General features: G+C 37.6%; 1 long non-coding RNA gene across 1 annotated transcript; it reads left to right on the forward strand.

Moving 5' to 3' along the window:
* The first annotated feature begins 15,417 nt into the window (after nt 1-15,417).
* On the forward strand, nt 15,418-24,530 carry LOC141742834 (uncharacterized). The gene is made up of 3 exons (XR_012586891.1): nt 15,418-15,577; nt 21,387-21,459; nt 24,360-24,530. It is a non-coding gene; the product is annotated as an uncharacterized LOC141742834 (long non-coding RNA).
* The last annotated feature ends 622 nt before the right edge of the window (nt 24,531-25,152 follow it).

Here is a 25,152-nt window from a genome sequence, read left to right on the forward strand (position 1 = left end):
TAGTTAAGTCTTTCAGAATCTCACTTTTTTTCTAAAGCTGAATCAAACACTGAAGACATTTCTGTTGTCTCCTTAACAAATCATTAACTATGAAAGGCAAAAAATGAATAAGTGCACTGATGGGGAAATATTCCCACCCCAAGTGCCAGAGCCTTGCTTTTAGCTACACAACACAGACAGACAGGGCAGTAGCCGTGTACTTTTCACTCCAGGCCTTTACCGTTGTACTTCAGATCCAAACTGGAGAGTCCTACGCTTGCACCGTGCGAGGAGGTAACAGGTTGCTCTTCCTCCCCTCCCAGTCTTTGGCTTTCGTGCTTTGTGGCTGCACATCCAGAGAACGCAGCCACTAGAAGCTGGACCGAAGTCCCCGGGCTCCCTTCACATCAATCAATGATCATCCAGCCAAACATTTTGTTATGAGCTTGGGCTAAATTAACGACAGTCAGCTAACAGGAGAATATTCCATATCCACAATGACAAACATGAAGCAGCTGATACCTTGGTAATGTTATGTGGTTATTCAGTGATACTTGCTTTAAAGCCACAACATTTAAAACCTCAGAGATAGATAGGTGATGTTTGCCTAGAGAATAAATGTTTTCTTGAGCATTTCAGAGAGCGCTAAAATTCTTCATTAAAGAATGTCAAAGAAAAAAAAGAAAGTGAATTTTTCTTAGTGAAGAGCCTCTAGAGTTCACCTTTTTTCCTTTGATGTGCTATTTTGTTCCATGTAATCAGATTACAAAAAGTTTTGCACACTCTGGATATCCAAATCATATAAAAAAATTGATTGACCCAAACCAATTTTGGGGGAATGGCTTCAGCAAAACATATACTGCTCTTTTTAAAGGTTTATATCTTGAAACCTTTTGTTTAATAGAGACTTACGCAATGTAATTTCTAATGGCACTGGAGTATTTATTGTAACTGGGTACTATAGGGAACCAAAAGCACTAAAGACTCTGAATTTCACAATTGACTATGAATTTTGAGACCAGCCAGTTAAAACATTAATCTCCCTTGTTAATAAATGTAATATAATGTGATGTACTTCTGATAGTATGAGCCTCTGCTGAATCTGCAATCTTAGACTCTTACTTAGAAAAGCCCCACGTTCCTGAAGTTAATATGGGTAAGACTTCTACTTGCCTAAAAACTGCTGGATTAGGTTCAAAACCCACTGATTCTTCCAAATTTAGTATCCCAGTTATTCCACATGAGTATCCAGTTAGAGGATGTTCTGTCACATTGATGTCCAGACTACAGGAAGGTCAATGTACTGGGTTATATTCTGTATATCATGTGGTTCAGCTGGATTCTAGTACCTCCAATATGCAATTCTGCATGTATTGCTATAAGATTTGGATATTATTTAAGTAGAATAAAATTTCAGGTGACAAAGAAATCTAGAGGAGGGTTGGGTTTGTTTTTGTTTTTTGGTTTTTTTTTGTTTCTTTTCTTTTTTTTAGCTTCCCGTCTCTGCATGGAATGAGTATTTAATGTTAGAAGATAGGGGTGAGCTAATCTTGACACCCAGTTGAAATCCTGGCCCAAAACATTAACTCACTTTAGGAGCAGTGTAGTGACTAGTCATGAAATGTATACCATTGTTTTCAGTCAGGGGAGATTTTGTCATTGTGTGTTGTTTAACTTGGCCATTTTCTGGAAATAGCTTAGTACATTCCTGGCTCTTTTTGCAAAGATCCGTCTTTAATGGCAGGGTTGTTGTTTTACATTTTAACTGTTTTAATTCAGACATATAATAAACTCTGAAAAAAAATCCTAAGTAACCCAGCTAGATTTTTCAATTGTACTTTTAAACCAAAGATTATTGTGATTGAATTTTTTAATTCTTCTGTTTGATATCAGTGCATTTTGAATTCTGACCTTTTCTGAAAACATTAGTAACTGGTGAAAACAATTTTGCCTTCTAGTGGAAAGTCTGGATTTCTGTGCACTGTGCAGATTGCTTCAGCTGACTGGCATGAAATCTGATTTGCATTAATCAGCCACAGGCAAGGGCAAAATGAAATGACTGTGATGCATGAGAGAAGGATTTTAGAGTATTTACAAAATTATGCTTCTGAGCAGCATGGAAAAGCAATGGCTAGCGTAGGGCATGTTCTGTCTGATTCATGAAGTGAATCACCCTAATCCAACCTGGTTGTCAGAAGAATTCGGGCTGCGTTCCTTGAGCAAGAGGCCCTTCAGCTGTGATTTGACAAAGAACATAGGGTGTGATACTGAGGGAGAATTTGCCAGAGTGAATACAAATGAAAACATTCCAGCTTCAGCAGGTGTTTGGGGCCCAGCCCCAAACACCTACCTAACCAACCATCAGCCCAAACGAGGAGCAGTCCCTCGGAGGAGCAGTTCCAAAGGACTTGGCCATCTCTGCACGCTGTTGCCCGTGGCAGTTGTTACCTTTGACTAAACAGTGACTAAAACTTCCTCTCCTGTCTGTTGTAGCCTGCAGTTGGGTGTGAATTAAGCATCTCGAGGATTCTGCAAAAGGTATCGTTGAGGGTGTAATTTTCGCTTGCATGAGCGAGCTATTGAAATCAGAGTTTGAGGCCTCCTTGTGCGAGATGGGCTGCAGAAATGTTATGCCTGTGAAATGGCTGGGACTCTCTTGAGCTTTTCTGCTCAAAAACCAGAAGATGGTTAATTTAGACTTGAAGTTTTCCACCATATCCCAGTGCTAAATCCTGCCAATATTTATACCACAGGTATAAGTACCTGTCTGGCTAAACTGTTCCTTGAGAACTTTTTCAACCATACTTGGTTTCATTTCTACACTTTACTTACTTAGAGTCTGCACCAGCCACGCAGTTGGTAACAAGTGGTGGATAAAGAGTGTTTTAAAGATACAGAATGTAATTATGCAGTGCTGAAATTACATATACTTTTATTTCCAGCTGAGCTCTGTGAACACTTAACATAGCTAAACATTGTGATGATTGTTTATTGCATATGATATTGCATGTGGTGCTGCTCAGGGTAACTGTACAAGGAAAAATATCACTGCTATGTCACTATAAGGAGATACTAATTTCCTCCATAACATTAATTCATCTTGGTTTCTTGTGTGGAGTTAATGCATTGTTATTATATTGATGTGGCTTTGAACTCTGAATCATTGCAGTATAAAGCACATTGCTAAGTTAATTAAGAACATGAACTGATTTTTCAGATGGGCAGCGAAACTTAGGTATCTGTCCCAAATTTCAATTTCATTTGGATGAATTTATATTTAATGCTTTGTGTCTTTTTTGTGGAAATAAAATGCTGAAAACTGCTATGCCAAGTTGAACAAAATATTTCTCTCAAATCCCAAACGGAATGTTTTATTTCAGTATCTTGTGAGAAAAGCAAAGGGATAGATCTTTTCTTGTACTCAGCACTATGGAATGAGAACATTTGGGCTGCAGAAAATGCAAGTTCAATTTTCTCCTTTGTCCGATTTAATTCCAGTGAATCACTCTCATAACAAGCAAGTACAACATGGAGATTTCCATCAGGCAAGAAAATCACATTTTTATCTGCAGATTCAGGAATGCTCGTTTTTTTCATTACACCAGATAAATCAGAAAAACTGACACTGGTGGTGCTGGAAAAGCTTGGTCAACAATTACGTACTACAGACCTAGCGGGCACTGAATCTCTCAGGTAACAAGACTGCACACACTCATGGTATCATTAGTGAATTATACCTTAAATCACTTATTTTTAATTTACTAGTTGAAGTCTCAGTCAGAAAAAAGATGAACAAAAATTGCTGCTCTTAGTAGTACGCCTGAAATGAGGCTTTTAGTCTGTGCTGAGTTCTTCACAGCTGGTTTTCAACACAATGAAAACTCCATAACTGAAGAACTATAGAAGTAGCCAGATCACCTCTCCACCTATATCTGTTGTTAAGAAACTACCTCCATGTTCTAAGTATGAAAGGTGTAAAATTTACACCCATGGAACAGTAACATTTCACATTTCAGAGATCTACTGTTTCCTACAATAAACTAACAAAAATAGATTGTGGTAAAACATGGATACGTGATACAATGGGAAAAAATCTCTACTAAGGAAAACTTTGGATAGGGGTCACAAACTTGAGGGAAGTGCTTATCTCCTTTATTTGTTTCCATTATGTAACAAGCAGTGCAAAATAGCATTCCAGTATCTCACTGTGCCTTCATTTTTTCAAAATAGGGCTGAGAGATGTGCGTATATGTCAGTTCTCTTCAGGAAACATATTTTCCTTGTGTGGGAAATACATTGCTTAATGTATATTAACATTTTAATAAAAGCATAACTAGGTGATGATCTGAAAGGCTGTTTCCCCTTACAGACTAAAAAAAAGCCACGGAAGCAAACAATTTTTGTAAACAGCATCTCTCACTGCACTCTGCTCTGGTAATTTATAAAGGCTCACAGTCATCATTATTTCAAAAGATTAATTCTGTTTAAATAGTCAATTGAGCAGAACAAGACGTTAGTGGGATAGTTAGCTATGTGTCACAATATACTAGATAAAGGATTATGCCCCACTTAAGAATTAATAACATTTTAAACCTCTACATAAACTATTTTTTTTATCAATAAACATGTCTCTGACAGAGGGCCAGATGCACTCACAGGTCTTAATTGTTCAATCCAGTGACTAATCCCCACTTGATCAAGATTTTACTGACTTAGCAGCTGTCTGGAGAGTGACAAATTTACGATTCAATTGCAATTTCATCTTAAACTTGAAACTGCATGATCATTTGTGGGAATTAGCTACCTGATAAGATAACGAGGGTGGAAGAAGTGCACATAATTCTGTTCAGCAGAATCGGAGTGTTGCAGTACTCTTTAGGATGCATTGGAAAGACACAAATGGCCATTAAGGGATTAGCCCATCACTGATTGAGTGGCTGCACAGAGTTGAGGTTTACTAAATCACTGGAGCGGTAGGTCATTATCCTTGGATACAGGAGACAGTTGAATCTGTGTCCAAATGCATGAGCAGTAAATTGGAGTGAACAGAGTGTGCCAAAAAAGAAAAATAAAAAAAAGCTGAACCCTTGTTCTTCAAGTGTTCAAATTTCCAGGTCATACACCAAGTTTTTTTCTTTTTTGGCATAAAAAATATTTTTTCACTGCCTTTAGTATCAGCATATTCTTGTCTGTGTAATCTCTTTTGAGTGTATTGCTTCCCCTCAATGCTATCAAATTTGTGCTTAGCTAACAAATGCTGAAACTTAGATAACATTTTAGAAACTGATTAGGAAAGCAATGTTAGCAGTTTCCCTCTCCAGTTTTGATGGCTTGTGCACAGTTACTACAAAATACATAATTAAAATAAATGACTTTTCCTCATTTGGGTCTTGTAATGATAACTTTTTGGTAAGTCTCTTTTCTTCAATTGTTATGTGTGCTATTGAACTGAATCAATAGTGTTCTGTAATAGGTTTGTTTGACAAGAGTTATGACAGAAGTAATGCTTTAGTTTAAAAGAAATAAAATTCAATTGTTTTTTCTTAAGAGAGAAATCATAAATTGCTGCAGGAATAATACAACACTTCTACGTTCCTTGAACATGTGTTGATGCAGCTGATGAGTAAAATTAACCACTGAGCAATTCCACTTCAGGGCTCTGTAACAGTATGTCTAAAGACTATTTGGCAATTCAAATTAATAGCTTAAATATGTCAAATTTTGGAACTTTTGCTGTGCTGGCTATGGCCTTTGGCTAGCCTGAATAAGCCCAAGATCCCTTGGGGCTGCTTCTCTGTGAATTGAACTTAATGATCTCTTTTCCCAAGGTATGGATGCATCTAATGTTTTTCAATTTATCTCAGTCTAGAGGGGCACATAACTTTAGAGGGGCTCGTTTCCTGAAGCATAGTGCATTTCACTAGGAATTTGTGAGCTAGTAGATTAGAAAATTCACCTTCAGAGAAACCTGGTTAATTTTCATCATGCAGTGAGCAATTTTTACTTCCTAACACAACAACAAAATATGCAGTACAGAGCAGAGATGGAGCTGGAAGCCAAAGTTCAATATTGTACTCACCTGTAAGTAAATGTTTTTAACATAATTGTACTTCACTGAGATTAACAGAGAAGGAAGGAGAATGTATCGAGCAATAAAGGTCTTAGACCAGGTAAGCTTTTGTAACACCAAACAAATGTCCCATTTTGCCCAGCACTCATCAGGTGGTATCAGGAATGTTGTGTTATTTCCCAGTTCTTTTGCCCTCTACCAGTCCCAGTCTAAACGTTGAAAAACTACTGAGGTGCCTGGATTTTTGGGAGCATGCTAATACCTGAAAGTAGAATAATTGGGCCAGTCAAACTCTGACTATAGTGGGAACAGGAACAAGATAAAGCAGGGGCTAGAATAAGTTTGAGGAAAATAAATTAAAAGGAAAAATAAATATGAAAAAAATTAAAAGCACAGAGGAAATGACTGTTTTCTAGATTTGGACGTAACTCTGATGGCAAGCCTGAAGGTTTAAATTAGCTGAAAAGCATTATCCACATTTTCAATGTTGAAATCCTTGGCCAGCTCTACTTTCTAAGATTCAACTGATGTCCAGAAGATTTGGACAAGTACATGGTGAGTAGGACTGGGAGAACAAACGAAGAGGAAGGAAAGTGCAAGAAGAAAATCAATCTGCCAAATTAGACAGAGCAAAGGAACAGGAAGCAAAACAGGAAATAACCTAATAAAATATAGTGGAAAACAAATAACTTCCAGTGCCCCAACAATTTCCTCTCACAAAAAGTATTGGCAGTATAAAGCAAATTACAGGCACATTTCTGTCTGGCTATGGAAATTAAGCTATTTAGGGACAACATATGGCCTTTTTTCCCTCCCACAAAATGCAGATAACTGTATCAGGCATGAATCTGAAAGTCCCACAGGTGAAGATGAGAGCACAAATATGACCCAAACAATGCATTTGGAGAAAGAACTGGATGGTTAATGGAGGTGAACTTTTTGAGGTGCAGTCATGGAAATCGCTACCCATTTTGATTAGTTCTGCCTCAGGGATTGGCATCACGGGGAATATAGGAAACCTGAGGGAACAGGGGTAACCCCTCTATGCCACAACGTCCTGCATTTCAGGAGATCTCCTGGACAGCCGGACATGGGCTCCTTGGGACTAGAGCAAAGAAGGGGACACGTAAACTAGTTGTTTTATGCACTTCCTAGGTACTGATGTCCACCATGATCTGTACCTAATCGGAGCAAAGAGACTCTTACTCCCTCTCCTCTGATGGGTGGGCTCTCAAAGACAGTGTTTATTTAGGAACAACGCCATAGCACCAGACGCCCAGTGCCACCAGGATATTGCAACAGTTTCCTGTAAAGATACCTTACTGAGAAGAGCAAATCCTCCCCCGTTTGCAGGACGTTTGGCAAATAAGTAATGAATCTATTTTCAAGTGTTATCCTCATTCTGTAGTGTTTACAGTTTTTGCACTCTGGAGAGTGTGATTTTAAAGAGGCTCAGAGCTTACTTCAGCTTATTAAAGTAAATATTGTAGCATTAGTTATTTGCCAAAACCAACAGAAATATAATTAACTTGAGTAACTCCTTACTGAGCAACCACATACATGATTTACTTATTTCACTGTGTTTAAACTGATCTTCCATGGAAGCAGAAAGCATATTCAGCCCAGCTCAGCCGCATGAAGGTTAAAGTGTGTATTTTAAATGAACTAGTAATTCTTATGAAGGATTCCACAGGTGAATGAAAACACAGTGATAATGGTGTGATTTATTTATGTATGTTTCATCCTCTGTAAAGGTACTATAGGACATAGAAGAAAACAAATTAATCACAATTAAAGTGAATCCAGACTATGGAATGCACTTTATAGCATCATAATCTTCAAAAAATACACATGCATTTTCAGCTTTGAATTTATCATTGATTTAAGTGGAATAAAATTACTATCTTTCACAGTACTAAAAATATAAGAGAGCTGCTTTTTTGTTTACATCATTTCTAGCTTTAGAATGACAAAATGAACCAGGGCGTACCATGCTACGATTTCACCCGTTGACACAAATGAAAAGGATAGAACAGACATAATACATCTGGTTTACGACTTTTAATTGCCTTTGTGACCCAGTTCATACCAAATCCTCTCAAGGCAAAGTCTCTTTCTTTGTATGCATCATGGGGCTAAATTTCTATCTGAGATATGTTGCTTAAAAAAACATCGCCATGTTAAAAAGTAACAATATTTCTTGCTCACATAAATCTTTAGTACTTGCAGGTGACCTGAGAAAGTGAGAAGTGGAGAGTTCAGTTGTCTGGTGAACGAGTATGTTAAACTTTCCAAATAAAAGCTAATCCTAAAGCACCAGATTCCTTCGGCAATTAATCACTATACTGTTGTTTATTAGGAAGACACGCCTGGAATTTTTTAGTAACTCAGGTAACCTTTCATGGTTTGATGGATACAGAAGATAATTGTGTCTACAGTGATTTAATGAGGCTCTCTGATGTAATATAGTAGTCTGTGACTACTGAGTTGGTGTCTGTCCTGGGAACAGGGAAGGGATATTAGAGGAGGGCATGTGTACAGAAACACACTGTTATAAAAACAATCTATTGCTAATCAGTCACAAGAAATATTTTCTATGTCATGTAGCAAGCCAGAACGGGCTGCTGGGATAACAGCTCTGAACTTTACTACTAGACTGGAAATCCTGTGGCAATGTTGTGTAGCTTCAACACAGGAGATTTTATTGAAAGAAGAAATGAGCAACGTGCTCAGTACAATATCTCATGGGCACACAATACTTTGGCTTTTTGAAATCTGAGTATTGGCACTTTTTAAAGCGATGGAAGTATGGACCCTAAAAATCTTTGCTGTAATCAGGAGGTGAATCACTACATATGCTGTGGAGCTGGCATCAGATGATGATGATGGTTATTTCTGAAACTTCTGAAATGTAAACAGTATCTTCCTTGATTGTAACCATCCTCTCTATGGGCCAGGCATCAGATCTCTCCTTCACACACAGCACAGATGGGATTTATCTGTGCACTGTGTCCAGCAGTGCCAGTTTCCTAACAACAGTGTCACTCACTACTGCTCAGGGTATTAGAACATTAAATGTAATTTAACAAAACCTTACTGTCTCCTTGAGGCAGCCTCTTTAAAATTAATTCTTAACTCCCAGTTTTGTAATGTCTGCATTCGGGTAACTACTGTTTCTTAGTCAACTGTTCAAGTCTAGCCTGATTTTCAAAAATGGCGATGTAAAATTGCTTATTCAAGGAACGTGTTCTTTCATTTGTATCTAGCAACTTTATTTCTAAACACTGTATTTCCTTTGGTTTTATTTATTTATTTTTAAAATTTTATTCCTACAACAGTTAACCCTGAGAAGACTGGATATCATTCTTTCTTGTGCTGCATGACAATAAGTATTCAGTAGGTTCCAACTCTGATCTATAAGAAAACATTCCCATTCAGAAAACTGTTGAATGTGTGTGTAGTCTACACATGGCTTAGAAATGATGGATTTGCTGAAGTGCATTCCTGAATTAGAACCGGAGAGGTTGAAATGAAGGTGGTGAGCTCTCACAGATGTACCTGAACAATTACTGTCTGCGATAGTGTGAAAAGCATGAAAAGTCACTCTTGTAAATATTACGATCTAACTGAGCTTGGAAAGCTGGCAGTAGAGAAAGATGAGGTTCCTGTTTGCAAACTGGGCACTTTTGGACATGGAACAAGAGGCAGACAGCATAAGAATCCAAAATGGTTTATGTGTGCCCAATTTATCTGTGGTAACTAGAAACTTTGAATGCTTCTGTCTTCAAGTAGCCAAGTGGGGGCACCTTGAAAATGTATTGTTTTCTAAAAGGAATATGTATTTTCTGAAACTGCTCCTCTGTCCTCTGAAAATTTACGACCTTTTCAAAGTATTTCATATTGTGGAACCAAAATCAAGGTTCCCAAAATCACGAACAGCATTAGGAACTTTGGAGAAGTCAGCATTTACAGAGGAAGTACATTTCAGATTATTTACACATGCTCTGAATTACTTTACTTTAACAACTTTTTCACTGGTAGTTTATTCAGAAAATACAGTATTTATAAATGTTTAGGATATATATTCAGAAGTGAAAACTTAAACAGTCTGCAAAGATCCAAAAATTCACAGTGCTAGTGAATCCAAGAAATGGGACACACATCAAAGTATCCATATTTTAGAGAGAGCAAGGAGCACTAAACCCGCTGGGGTTTAGGAATTCTGCAGATTCCTCAGCTTCTCAGCCTTTGCAAAACATCTGTCCCCACTTGCAAAGGCACTATCTGCCAGTGCTTTCTCAGCTTTGTCATTTTAGAGCATCCCTAAAGCCAAGAATACCAGTTCCAGATCTCAGTAAGTTAAGAATAAGTCTAAATATTTTGTAGAGAAAAAACATCTGCAAAAATAATCTGGTCTGAGGGCAAAACTGACCAAAACACTGTGTCACAAACTGAAAAAGAGACTAAAACCTTAAATGAGATATATCCTACTGAATATATGACAGCATAACAACTGCTGTCCATGGCATTTTCTGTGAAATAAAGGAGAATTTCAAGTTAAGGATTTGAAAAATTTGCAAGAATTCCTGGTATGATTTTTTGATACTCCAGCACTGACAGTTAATATCATTATATATTAAAAAAAATATCATTCCTATCTATCTTTCTCTTGTCTCGTTTATATGTTTATAGATTTTCAATATAGATTTTCAATGCTAAAGTAAGATTTTTATTTTGATTTCAAACAAACATGAATTTATCCTGCAAGATGCTGGACACCATCCATTTCCATTCATTATTTCCCAGAATTGCTTGGAACCTACTGAGTTTTGCTGCTGTCTTGTGGGAATAAAGTCTTTGCAGGTAAGAACATGACCTTGGGATCTACTGCTGGTGTCTCTTATATAAGCAGCAATACGTGCTGAAGGTACAGAGGTACTTCCAAGAAATGCTCATTACTTTGTAGTTACAACCTGTACAACCTCTTTGCCCTATGCCAGGATTTTTTCTGAGATCTTCTCTGCATATGAGAAGTGTCTACTCACATGCATACAGGTGTCATGGCTCAGAAGATCTCACTGAGTGTGCATCCAGGCTGGTGCCGATATTAGGCCAGCAGGCGTTAACATACAGGGCAGCGTTCCTCACACTGTGGATAATGAAAATGACAGTCAATCATCACCATACTCCTGTAAGGTATGCATTGTAATTTCTATTTTACAGAGGAAAGCCAACCTAAGTCAAGAGTCTGAGTAAGTGAAGCTTCTCTCTTTCCATGTAAACTGTGCAAGTGTTACAGTAGTTGGGAACTTGGCAACGATGGATGAACTATTTGTACACAGGTCACCTTCCATGTCTTCTCCGACGTACTGTTATGTGACAAAATGGTTTATATCTTAATTCATGAAATTTATTTTTTACTGTAAAACAAATGATAATGAGTAGCTCTTTAAACTAATGTTTTATTTCCAGTGAGTCAAAGTTTTGGCATTAGTTTCATGGAAAAAACATTAATCTTCACAATTGAAATAGAGAGCTGTTGACTAAATATGACCTGACAAAATTCATTTTCAAAACTGTTCACAGATCTTTCTCATCAAATTTTCAGCAATTCATATTTTGTTATTGACTGTTAAGGACTAATAATTATGCTTTCTATTCAGGTTCAGTTACTGTGTCATTTGAAACATTCACTTCCAGAACCAAGGAGAAAGGCATGTTTAAATATCTACTGAGATGTCTGCGTATGTGTAAGGAACTGTCGGGTGTAATAGGAACAAACATTTGTTACTTACATTTAACCTTTGGTTAACTAATAATGTTGTGAGTTGTAGTTCATAGGAGGAAGAAATGTTTGTTCCCAGCTGTGTAATACAGACAAGCCTTGAGGGCTGTTGTGAACTTCTTTGAATTATTTTTTCTCCTCTGTCCTGCTGGGAAATGTACAGAAATTGATACAAGACCCTGCTATCATTCATGTGGCAGCAGACTAGGAATGACTGCTAGAATGTCCGGGACATGCTTTATGTTTAGCACTGACAATCTAAGCAAGACAAATATGATTTATGGGACAATAGTTCAGATGGGAATGAATGTAGATGTCTTGGTGAAAATATCAGCATAAGTAGGCTATGTGAAGGAAGTAGGTTTTAAGGAAGGATCTAAAGGAGATTTGGCATGTGGCAGATGGGAAGTTATTCAGACTCTAAGAGGCAACATGGAAAAAGAAGTGAAGCTGAGAGTGGGATTAAAATATAAAAGGAACAGTAGGACGAGAGGGGCACCGGAGAAGTCTGCTGTTCCTTTCCACATATAACTAACCAAATACATCTTCATAGCCTGAAAAGGTGACTAATGAACTTCTGGTGAATTTTGGTTTATCCCCATAAATAATAATTAATAACATTTCAGGAAATGTCATCAAGTCCTTCAAACCATATATTGGTTTTCAATCCAAATATCAGGATATTTCTCCTTAGTAAATAAAAAATCTACAGTCTGAAAAGACTCAAAAATAATTATTTTTATTACTGTAGCACTTTTGTGCAAGAGGCTCTCCTTGCTCTCAAGCATTTATTGGCCTCTTCAACAAAGAATGGACAAAGGGAAATATTACTAACACATCTGTTACAGAAGAAAGAGACCTGCCAAGATCAAGTTATTTGTGCAAGGACATGAAGGAAGCTAAAATGGTGGTCAAACTGAGACTCAGTATGTGAACCAGCAATGCTTCAGTCAAGTTATAATTGCAGCACCAGGTTCCTACCAGAGAGGCATCATTCATATTCATTCCTGTTTTGAATAATGGACTCAGTATACTCACATTATACACCTTAGGAGTGTCCCAGATCACTTTTGAAGGCTAAATGTATATTTGCAGTCTGCTCCATTGCCGGGTCTATAAGAAACTTAACGTAGTTTCACAAATATCTCTAGTAGATTTTTCTTCAACTTTCTTTCCTTAGCTTAAAAACCATGTACAGCTTCACCTGGCCCTTTCTAACTAACACTGTCCCCAGTTCTTCTTCTCTGCCTTGTTTTGCGGGCGATACAAGCCTTATCAATCTATTTGTTTGCTGCTTCTCCAGTTAATTTTGTAGGGTGTGCCATGCTGAACAGAAAGTGAGGAATCCCTTCCTTGAGCTGACCCCTGTTGTCCAGCCCCTCTCCCTTCCCAAGCTCTCCTTCTCCAACTTATCAACTAATGATGATTGTTAGGCCAAGATGGACATGGGGGGAAATCATATGTATGTAATGAAAAAAGGAAAGAAGTTAACATCATTTGTACCTAAGAGATTAGTTACGCAGCTACCACCCTTTTTGTGGTTATTTCCTCTTCTTGAGAGAGCGCTAAAAACCAAATGACAGAGGTAAAGAACATAAAGAAATGAATAAATTTAACATCCATGTAGATAAAATCAGAGATGGAAACATAAAGAATGTAAAAACTGAATTCTACCACAACTCTAGAATAAAGGCTGCCAGAATCCACAGCAGGGTAAGCGTGCCAGGATTTACATCCCACAGCAGCACACGTTGGTTCGATTTATTCTATTACTTAAATAACTCGGTAAGGAATCTTCTGGTTTGGTGTTAGTGTAGCCATAAAGTCTTTCTCTGCACTATTCTGAGAATGAACTTTAATCCATATCTTATCTTCTGCTTGAAAATGAACATCCTTTCTATTCTTATCATGTTTCTGCTTTTTTTGAATTTTTGAGCGTCAGCCATGTTCTTCTTGGCAGTTGCATGAAGTTGTTCCTGCTCGGCTATTTGTTGTGCTGAGTTACCTTTGAAATTCATTGCTCTTCTTATGACTACACTCCAGAGGCCCTTTTAATAGCCTGCCCAGGGCTAATGACTCCATGAAAGCTGGGCTTGCTCTGATAAACTCTCTGCTTTCTCATTAGATTGTACAAATCCTTCACTGTGATACAACATAGTTTATAGAGAAGAAGACCTCAGATAACCATGTACTACAGATTGGCCTTGTGGGGGACACGAATGGCTACAGGGGACAGCATGGAGACTATCTACCTTTTTATCACCTAGGCTAGATAAAACTATTGTCTTTTCATAGGCGCATCAGGGATGTCAGCACCATTGTATGAACTGGCTTCAGCAAACAGCTAGTGTTGCAGTATAACATACGGGGTACTGTGTCATAAAAGTGTATTATGAACAGTTTGGAACACGCTTATTTTATTTATCTGTCAGTCCATCACACTGATAATGCATGTATTTAGAACAAATAATCCTTTAAAATAAAAAGGCAGTCCTTCATATTATAGCATTTTCCTGATGTAAGGAGGTGAAATGCAAGGCCTAAAAAGACTGCCTTTTTCCTTAAAATGCAGACTCAAAGGTTAAGACCTTTTCCCTACCCTCAACCATTTCTCAGCCCTCTCTGGCAGCGGTGCCTGCGCTCCCCCTCCTGCCTTGGGCCCCAGCTCCATACCCATTGGGGAATGATGGTTTTTCTGAACAAAATGTGGGGTCTTCCTCAGGAAAATGTTGAGAAACAACCTGTGGGCAATGGGGAAGCCGTGCCACAGGTGGAGGTACAGCCACAGCCTGGGAACACCCGGCTGGCTGAGCCTCCTTGCCTGGGGATGTCTCCTGAGGGGAAAATGGCTGCCCAGAGGCCTGCCCACGCCTTGCCGCCACCACCACAGTCCCCAGAACTTTTCCCTGTCCTTGGGGAAAGGTGTGTGTTTGTGTTGGGCAGTGAGCACACAGAATTGTTAGAAGAGAAAATAAATTCCAAAGGAAACATCTTTTTTCTTTAAAAAAAAAAAAAGCTGGATAGATTTCCTTGCTTACTGGTAGAAAGCGCAGTTCTTGGCAAGCTGGGCCCTGTCAAGGCTTTACTTGGAACTTCCAACAGATACTTTGGTTAAAAACCCTTAAATCTTTCCTTCGGTTAACAACAGTGTGCAGCAAGAAAAAAGACAATGTGGATTTAAATGAGAAAAGTTTTTCTTCCAGATGAAAATCTTCATGTAACCTACAGAAGTAAGGAATACAGTTTACGTTCACTTTATTCTGAGGGAAGACTGTGACTAATTGGCCTATCTGTAATGTTTTTGGAGTGATTCCACTATAAATACGCTCTTTATAATTAAACTAACTAGTTGATTTATTGGACCTGCTGTTCAGATTCTGCTGCACTGAAGGGATTTTCTTGCATTTCTTTTAACGATGATCACGATTTTCTCAGGTGGTGAAACTTAGCTTCAGCAATTCTAGGGAGATAAAAGTTGCTTTGCAGGTGTTTCAGAGTTTTAAAGTTTGACTCAGGTGATAATCCTTTCAAGTTATGAAACAGCTTATACAAGTGATTGTAAGAATTAAAAAGGTGTGTGTTTTGGGTTTTTTTTAATTATTTATTGTATACTATCTGAGTGTGAAGCTTTAGTATTTTAGTGGCTTTCTAAATGCCGATGGATGGTTTGTGGTGTAGCGAGCAGTATGAACTCAGTGAAGTTCTCACAGGCTTCTGTGGAATTTGGGTGGGGTTTTGTGCATGTGAGTTTCTTTTATAAAGTTATCTGAAAAGTGTAATAAGTACTAGTTAGAGTAATTGCTGGATGGAGGATTTTTCTGTCTGGTATTTTACAATTTTCTTTCTAAGAGTTGTTAGGAAGGCTTATATATGATAATAGTATAAATTTATTCAATATATCTGTTACGTAGAAAGCAGTTATTGGTAGAAGCTCTGCATTAGAAGGGAACTTTGTTTGATTGCCTGCTTCGCATCTATTTGTTCGGTGATTTTTATTTTTTTTTTTTTAAATTGGTTTTCATTTGTCACTTCAATGTGAAAGGTTACCTCCCTTATCTTGATAACTATTTTTTTTAAGCTTTTGTTTGAAATAGTGTTTAGCTGTAGCGGCAAAGATGGCTAGTCACAGACAGAAGGTGGTTGTGTTTAACTTTGTGTTTTGCAAATGTGAAAATAGAAGGATTCTGAGTCCTAAAGAGTGTACGGTCCTGGGTATTGGAGAGGGTGGTTTCCAGACAGCAAGCACAGGAAGCACTACAGCTGTTTTAATCTGGAAGAACACCACAGTAAACTGTGGCAATGAACTTGTGTTGAGGATCTCCTTCCAGCTTTCTGCAGAAGGATCACTTTTGTCAGTAAGTTCACAAGGGCCACTGAATTACAAATTTGTTTTGGCATCTTTCAATGTGCACTGCAATTTACTAGTTCCCTCAGGATGGAGGAAAAGATGACACTTAGTATTTTCTTGTAATATTTGAAATGAGCATATAGAGAATTCCATGCTTTCTGATGTCTTGTAATTCAGTTGATTTGCAGTGCTGCTATATTACAAAAATGAAATAATTGTGTAGAAGTTCTGTCCTCCCCACAAACGTTTGGGCATTGCCACTGAAGGAGAAACAACCACCAGATTGCAGCTGTAATTACTTCTTCTGCTTTTTAAAAAACAGCTCCGAACACTGCATCAGACAGCACAGTGAAATTGCCAAAGCTGTGTTTTGGCGTGTGCATGTGGAGAGGGTGGTTTTGGTGAAGGGAGCTTTCATTTTCTGGTGGGTGCTCGTTTGAGGGCATGTCAGGGAGTTTCTGAGACGCAGCTGTGCCTGCAGCAGGCTGGGGCAGCCTGAGAGCAGGTTCTGTAAGCCTGCATCTTGACCCTTCCCCAGCCGGGTCACAAGCCTTGTGAATATTACCCAACTGCTCCCCCTTGTGCTAGCTGCCGAGGGCTTTGTCACACACCTTCATGTTTCTAGACATAGTCTAGAGGTATATTCTTTTGGACTCTTTTTGTAAGTCTTAATAGTAGATTCATGCAATATACGTAGATGGTTTACTTTCAACCTTGTTGCCTTCAGTAATTTCCCATGGAGGGCATAATTAAGTAAATATACCTCAGATTTTACGTAATGAAACATTGTTTGATGGACTTTGGTTTTGTACACTTCAACTGGTGTGATTTTCTGATAAAGAAAATAGTTTTATATACACCTATATGTACATAATTATTAAGATGAAACACATCATAAGAAATAAACTATCTTTAAAAATTTAGTAAAATGCCCCGAAGATGTACATACCTACCTTAGTGTCTCATTCATCAGCAATGCCAATTTAGCAGTTAAATGATCTTATGTATTCCTAGATACCATGAATAGTCTTGATGCACTTGTATATGTTGAAAAGATGGTATTGAGATTATTTGGGTAAAAATGCCTGACAAAAAATTCTTCCTCATATTTAAAGGGATGTGTGCATGGAAAAACTATCTGTTATAAAGCACTAATTTTACTATTGTAAGCATTAGGTGAATCTCTTTTACAATATTTCATTGTAATGTCTTTCAGGAGATTGGATGTTTCTTAATACTATACAAAATACTTCTTTTTATTTTTTCTTTTACTGCAGGTTATTGACAGTTTCACAGGTTTTTATAGCACATCTCACACACTTAGAGTAAAATTGATTTGAACTTGGGTCCTCTTATATTTGAGCTGATGAATTAACAAATGTTTGTGAATAGGCCAGACTGTTCTAACATATCTGAAACTGTTGATCTTTTTAAAGATTACTGGGCTTTCTTATTTTTAAGATAACTAGTGTTACACAGAAACAAGTTCCTGATGATTGTGTCATGTCTTTGCATTTTTACTGTTAGTAGGATACATGTGTATCATACTAAAACCCACATGCTCAGTCTAAGTGGTTTTATGAAAATTAACAGGTTTTTATTTAAAGCAGCAGCATTTTATTTATGTAAGCAGTTCTTAAATATAAATATTTTTCAGCATAAACTTTGATGTTTGGTTATATTCCTGCAGTTCTAAAAATTATTATTTTTATTAATATAATAGATATTCACAGAATTGGTGTTTTCTGATTAAAAGTAATAAAACGTATTGCCAGTTCCCTTCCTGCCCCCCTTCCCCTCCTACTGCACCCACCCCACTCCCTAATAATGCCAGTTATTTGGAAAGACCCAAATTCTTGAAACCAGCTGTAGTTACAGAATCTTGCAGAAAATAGAGATGAAAAGGGATATAAACCTAAGGAGGCTAGAAGTCAGTGACGGTATTATAAAAAGGAATAAGTTTTTTAGAAGCATAGAAAAAGCTTTTAAAATTATACAGCTTTATCAAAACTTTTCAACTTGTAATTTGTTAAGTTAAAACCAAGCAGAAGTTATTAATGAAATCAGTATGATATTCTCTACATGTTCTTTAGTTAAGACTGTTTTAATGTGTTCATCTGGGCTGGAGGCAGGGTGTTGCTAAATGTTTCATGTCAGTTGATGACAGTAGTTCCAACCGTTAAGGGGTAAATGTTAGACAGAGGCAGTGCAGGTTAACACAGGTGCATAGGAACCTTTATACAGTAGTGTTCTGCAAACCAAGGCCGATATTCATTAATACAGTGTGGTCTGCCATCTGATGGCATGCAGTTAATGTTTTGGCTGCTCACATCTAAAGTGATTTAGTAAATGACAAATAGAATTCTTAAATGCTTTCAATGGATTGATAGAATGGATTATTTTTTTTTTTTTTAAGGTAAAGGGGATACTGCATCCAGTTGGTGTCTTTGTTGCTGGAAAAATAATGACGAGCAGAAGTCTTTTTGTGTTACCTTGGTAAAAGATCCTCTGGAAGTCAAACACTATTAACTTTAATGAAGTAGCTTTGATGGCAGGGAAGAGACAGCTGATACTACACTTCCCTAACAATAAACCACACTGACAGATAAAAACAAACATGTGCGCGATAACATATAGCATTTCAGAGAATGGAGCCAGAAACTAAGGTAGACTGATGTGATCTTTGCTTTCTTTTAAAGCCTGTTACTAGTTTTGAAATGGTTGCTTCTGAAAAGAATTGAAAATTAATTCTGCTTTTATGACAAACTTACTTCATACTACTGAAGTGGGCAAAAGCAAGTGGTAAGATTTGCCTCATTTTGTTGGCCTCTAATTTTTGGAAACTGGTTTTGATCTTGAAGATAATTTTGCCTAAAATTATACACTGTTGTTGAGAACTTAATCAGAAGAAGCAGTCTAGTCTTTTGTTGTGATGACATGCTTGCTCCTTTCTCTCTATATTCTGCTCTCTTTTTCTGAGCTTGCTGTCTTTTTCCTCTCAATTCTGGACATATTACAACTGCTTTTCATAATTTTTACTGGAGCTGGAGAACCATTTTATTTTTCATTATGTCTTTATAGTGAGGACAAACAGACATAGTGCACTTGCTAATATAAATAATACTAAGAAAGGAGGAGGAAAATGTTATTTTTTGCTACTCATAGTTACTTGCTTAGTGTAACTTATCTCAGTCACAGCAAAGCGTGTGTTATTCAGATCCCAGGAGCAAAAACGCAAACTAAAATGTGGCTTCCTAGTACAATAGTCTGTTACACTAAAAAAAGATTTGGCCTTAAAGTCCTCAGTAAAGGACACAGCAAGGCTGTGTTTGTACTGATAGATAATGACTAGGGATATTCATGCCGTGAACTGCATAGACTCTTTCTTTCATTCATGCTTTGTGTAAAAGTCTTTGTTTTCTTTTCATTCTTTATTTTACTGTAATTACTCTTGTTTTCTCCTGCTATAAAAGAAGGCCAGGTAGAAGATGTGCGTAAGGCAGGAACCTGATTACGGGTTTTTGGTGATCAGAACCTGTGTGTGTTCAGTGGTGTGCCATCACGGGAGAGGTGGGAGATGCATTATCTGTGCTACTGCCTGCAGCCTAGCGGTTAGGGCAGTTTTGTGGAAGCTGGGATGTGTTTTGAACTTTTTTCACCAAGCAGGTTTTACTCTCGGGTTTCTTTCTGTGTTTTCGACACTCTGATAACTGTTAGATAAAAAGTGCAGTTTTCACTGGGCTTACTTTCAAAGTGAGCCAGTTATCTACATCCAGCTAGATGACATAGGCATCTGAAGTGCAGGATGGGCTTCTGGGATGTGAGGAAGAGCCTCACCTAGGAGGATGGTGGAGTTTCAGATGTGTCTGAGCACCTACAGCCAAGCATCTTGCTGCTGAGCATTGCCGTGTTTCAGTCCTGTCGCAAACTGAACCATTCTGTCTGAGGTCTCATTGGTAGTAGCTCCATGACAGGAGTGTCTTTCTGATCCGATTCCTGCTCTTTAAAATTTTAGTAGCAAAAGCAAAGTATTTATTTGGGAAAAAACAATGTGCTAAGATCAACAATTTAAAAAACCTTTTAAAATCTTATAGCCAAAAGATTTATAGGATTTGTGATATATCCTAGAAGCTATGGAATGTGTATTGAATCTATGCTCTAATCATGCCTGTATACTATAGTCATTTTTAGATATTTCCACTGCAGAGTTGTTGTCAGCCTCTATTTTCATTTGCATGTTTCTTGTGAGCTGCTTTTCAGACTGCATCTTTCTCATCCAGACCTCACAGCAGATTTCCTTAGGCTTTACCTTCCCTGTGAAGACAGGTGCTTTTAAACCAAGAAGACAGGAGTTTGTTGCTTATATGAATTGTCAATATATGCAAAAAGTAGAAGTTGCTTGCTTTTACTGATAACGTTACCGTGTGTTGCAAGAGCACCATTCTTTGGGCAGGTGAATTCATGGGCTTGGTTCCTCTGAAGGCAGGCGTAATACTGTAAATAATGCAACTGATACAGTGAGAGGTGTGCGGGCAAACTCCGTAAAATGGTAGAGTCTGCCTGCTGAGAGTATTGCTTTTAGGAACAAGGTGTTTTGCTGGTTTAGAGAGGTGCTGCACAGCTGAAGGCAGAGCTTTGGACTAGTGCAGCGTTTTACTGGAGAGGGGTGAGGGAATGGCCAAAGACTTAGTGTGTTTTGCCTGCCTGCTTCTGCATTGGGAGAAAATGTTTGTAGAAGGTTGAGCTGTGAGTGGACACTGCAGGGTTAAGAGTCAACTCTGAATGGTGTTTCTCACCTGTTTCTCACCTGACTTTTAATTAGCTTCCTGGTGCTTGTTCATGGCTTCTGAATGCAGGTATTGCTTACCCGCACCACGCGGTTGTTGGGTTGGTTTTTTAACTTAGAAAAGTCTTGTTCTGTTATTTACTATTACCTATTTTTTATAGTTAAAATTTGAAAAATTGCTTTGCATTATGTTGGAGCACATAATGTTATATTTAAGTGGAATACCTGGTTTACTATTGCAGACTGCAGAAATTGGTAAGTCTTCCAACCTCAGCGTTTTTTAATCAATGTGTTAAAAATAGACTGATAAGCTTGGCCTCTAGGGAGTAATGAGGGAATAATCCTATATTCTCACTTAGGCTCCCTCCTATTATCAGTCTGATCCTTTTCCTGATTCATTCCGTATTTCCTTTTCCAGGATGCTTTATATTCAGGATCTTCAGATGTTGGTTGAATCAGCGTCAGATTTCCTGAAATAGATATTTTAACTTGTACGTATTTTAACATGTACATTTAACTTGTACATTTCTTTTTGAGGTCCTTGTTTACCTTTATCATGTGATAATCTTATGTTATTTCACTTATAGAGTTTTAGTTTTCATATACTCGCTGAAACTGTCTGTATGTAAGATTTCTAGTCAGCCGCTTTTGCCTTATTTTGGCATGCGAGCTTTCCAAAGGGGATGCTTTGCATTTAGGAAGAAGTGATTTTAATTTGGCATACGCTGAATACAAATACAGCCTGAGATTGAATAAGCGCTGTGCCCTCTTGTGTTCACTTGGAAAAGCAACCAAAGTATAAGAAAATAAAGAAAGCCTACTGAATTTAAATTGGCAGAAGTTGATATATCATGCATCCTCTGTCTCAGATCCCTGCAAGAGTCTCAAACTATGGAAACAACACATTCTAGAATTCCAGAATTTGATGATTTCTCTTATTCTCTGTCCTGGGCAGTACAAATTAGATTGCTTTAATTTTAAAGGAGAAGAAGGCAAAGTGTAAGAGCACAAAAGAATAGAGTACAATAATAAGTAAAAAGAGTAAATACGTGCAAAATCAGAATTGGATCAATTTCCGACCCCAAAAAAGTAACATGCAGTAACAAAAGTTTTGCAAACTAATCCTTCCTAATCAAGTTCTATCAGTATGTTTTAGAATGTGATTTGGTATGCTTTGTGCTCGTCCAGTGAAATTATTTAATAATATGAAAGTATTCTGTTATCACATCCTTGTTGTACTGCAAGTTAAAAAAGATTGATATAAACAAAAAATGCAGTGAATTATGAATTCAGCTTGGTTTCAGTGGGGCTTTAGTTATTTTTATCTTGTCTTCATTAGGCTTAAATCAGCAACATAATAACAGTAACTAGATTGGAATTTTGATGAACATAAAAACAATCTAGTTTATTCACCTTTGTGGGGGAACATACTTATGTATCGATTTTCCCCATGCATTTTTAAACACTGCTTTAAATTGATGTGTCTCCTGTGCATCCCCTTCCATGGTTTTTAGGTTTATTTCCTGTAGAGAACTGTAATATACGTAAGTCATGTCTTAAGTTGACCACTTTTACAGGGAGAATATATTTTGGTTTGCATGAAGTATAATTTTTGAAACAGTATTGTTACGTTTTAGGCATGAAGTTATTCACTTGTGATTTTTTTGTGAGAATTATAATTACAATGTGGTTTATTTCGTGGATCTTGTGACATTGCTGAATATCTATATGAGAGTGTCATTTTATATGCAATACTTATAACACCTCAATAAGGACTTGTTTATTGCAGATCAGTTGTTGCCTTGCTGTTTCATGGTACTGTGGGAGGGAACCAGTCTGGAAAAGAAACGGGCGTTTGCTTCATTTGGATTATGATCTGTAAAACTGGAGTGGCTCAAACATGATTTTAAGTGTCATTAGAAATCAGAAACAGCCAATTTGGCTAGGTCTCTGTGAAGCTTTTGCCAAGTCTAATCTGAGTTTCTTTTCAGCCTGACTAATTTTGGAGGTTTTCTTTGCAGGAAATCACATTGTATACTTGCCTTCTGGGGACTTGGGCCCAAATAGAGAATGTGTGTATGAAATAAGATCACTTGCTGGCTTGAAATGAATATTGTTTCGTAGTTTAGGTTGGTACTTTTGGTAAAAACTGAGATGTAGATTATGTAAAGAACAGATAAATCTTGAAGTCTGATCGAATTGTCAAATACTATGGGGGATTAGATTTTTTTTATTTAAGGAAGAGTGAGGCTTTTGAAGTAAACATGTAGAACTTTTTAGATGCTTTTATAAAAAGGTAAAATATGTATATCTGAAAGGTTCAAAAATCATGTCCAGATTGATAATGTGTATATTTGAGCAGTGTTTATATGAAAACGTTTTCTGGTTTAGAGTATAACTGATGGCTTAATGTGTAAAAATCCTTATTGAAGAATAAGAATAGAAACCCAGATTGCATAAATCTGATAATTCACTTTACTAACAATACCCAAGACAAATTAAATAGCTGCAGCACGAAGATAAGAGTTTTTAATAGGGTTACTCCTCTTCCCTCATCTTGGCTGGTGTAACATATGTAGTCAGGTCAAAACAAAGCTATTTGCTCCATGTTTATTTTTTTAATTGTGGGACAGCTTTCCTGTATCTTATTAAAGTGAGACTCCAGCTCTGAGAAAATCACTGTGTTTAGTAGAATACTGTGCAGACCAAATCCTTACTGATGATACTTGTAGATCACACAAACTGTAGCAAAACCACCAAAACCCCCCAGTACCTGAAGTTATTGATGAAAACATCCACTGTGCTTTAATGCTAACAATATGCTGAGGATAAATCATTTGTGAGCTTTGCTTTTGTAACTGAAAGCAAGAGCTAGTTTGAGGTGTTTGTTTCCAACCCAGAGCCTAGAAATGTGAGTTAAGTATAAGGCTTTGTTTCAGCTCTGTGCATAACCAATGGAGTGAAATTAAGCAATATTCTAAGGACTGGTCTAGGCTATCTGTTTACACCACCAGATTATTCTATAGTTTTGTGACATATTGCCTTGGAGACTGAGGTGATGACAGGCCTCAATTTAGATTTGCAGTTATTTGTGTGACCTGTTCGTAAGCTGCATCTCATCTGAGGGTTCAAGACATCCCTATTAGCTCACAATGTGGGATGACATCCACCTTCTACAGTCCTCAGAGACAAGTTTTACAGGAGAGGAAGACTGGTGCGTGAGGATCTGAGTTTATGTCCACTCTTTCCAAGCTTACTATTTTTTAATACTCAATGATCTTAAGGGTCTTTTCCAACCTAAATGATTCTATGATTCTGTGGAGGCATCGGCTTACTGATAAATCAAGATTTGTAGTCCATTGCATTTTTATTGGTTTTTTCCTTTGGGCAGACTGGTCTTTGATTGTCTTGCTGTGCCGGACCCAGTGTGGCCACCTCCCAGGGAAATCATGCCTGTCTGGACTGCTCTTGACTGTGTTCCTCACCTTGACTGCTGTTTTCATTCTCTTGCTTGAGCTGTTCAAGTCCTGCACGTGAACAACAGATGGCTGTGGTACCTGCCAGAATGAATGGTGAGTTTTTCATCGTTACTGCCAAGATGTTTCTGACTGAGATTGTTAAAGTTTCTTTCAGTAAAGGCAGTTAATTTCTGTCAACAGGAATCCAGAGAAAGAGGGGATAGGAGTGCCACGTGGTATCAGTATGGAATTGGGGCACTTAGAAAGAAACTGTAATTTCCTGTATAAATCTGCTTTTTATTTCTTTGGCTGTTTCAAGGCATGTTAGCTCTGGATAAACTTACTATTTCTCTTCAGGTATCCAATGTAATCTCTTTGAGTTAACCACATGTAGTTTAAATGGTCTTATAACCCTTTGCTGCGATCTTCCTGATCCTGTAAATTACAGCGCTTGGAATTGCTCAGTAGTTAGATGAGTATCTAAAATATCTGGGCTTGATGCTCACAAGACAAAAAGTTGATGCTGAGTCCCAGAACTGGTGTCCAGTTCCTGTACTTCTGCTGAACGGCTGTTAGTAAAATGAAAATCACTGATGCTGTGGTAAGTTAATATTGTCGAGGCCGAACTGTATGACTTGAAATGTGGCAAAGTTGCAAGACCTTGAGAAAGGATACATTGAGAATGCAAGTTGAGGAATGCCATTGTATAGTGCAGATTTTCATGAG

This window comes from Larus michahellis, chromosome 4, assembly GCF_964199755.1.
Source record: "Larus michahellis chromosome 4, bLarMic1.1, whole genome shotgun sequence".
NCBI classification, from domain to species: domain Eukaryota; kingdom Metazoa; phylum Chordata; class Aves; order Charadriiformes; family Laridae; genus Larus; species Larus michahellis.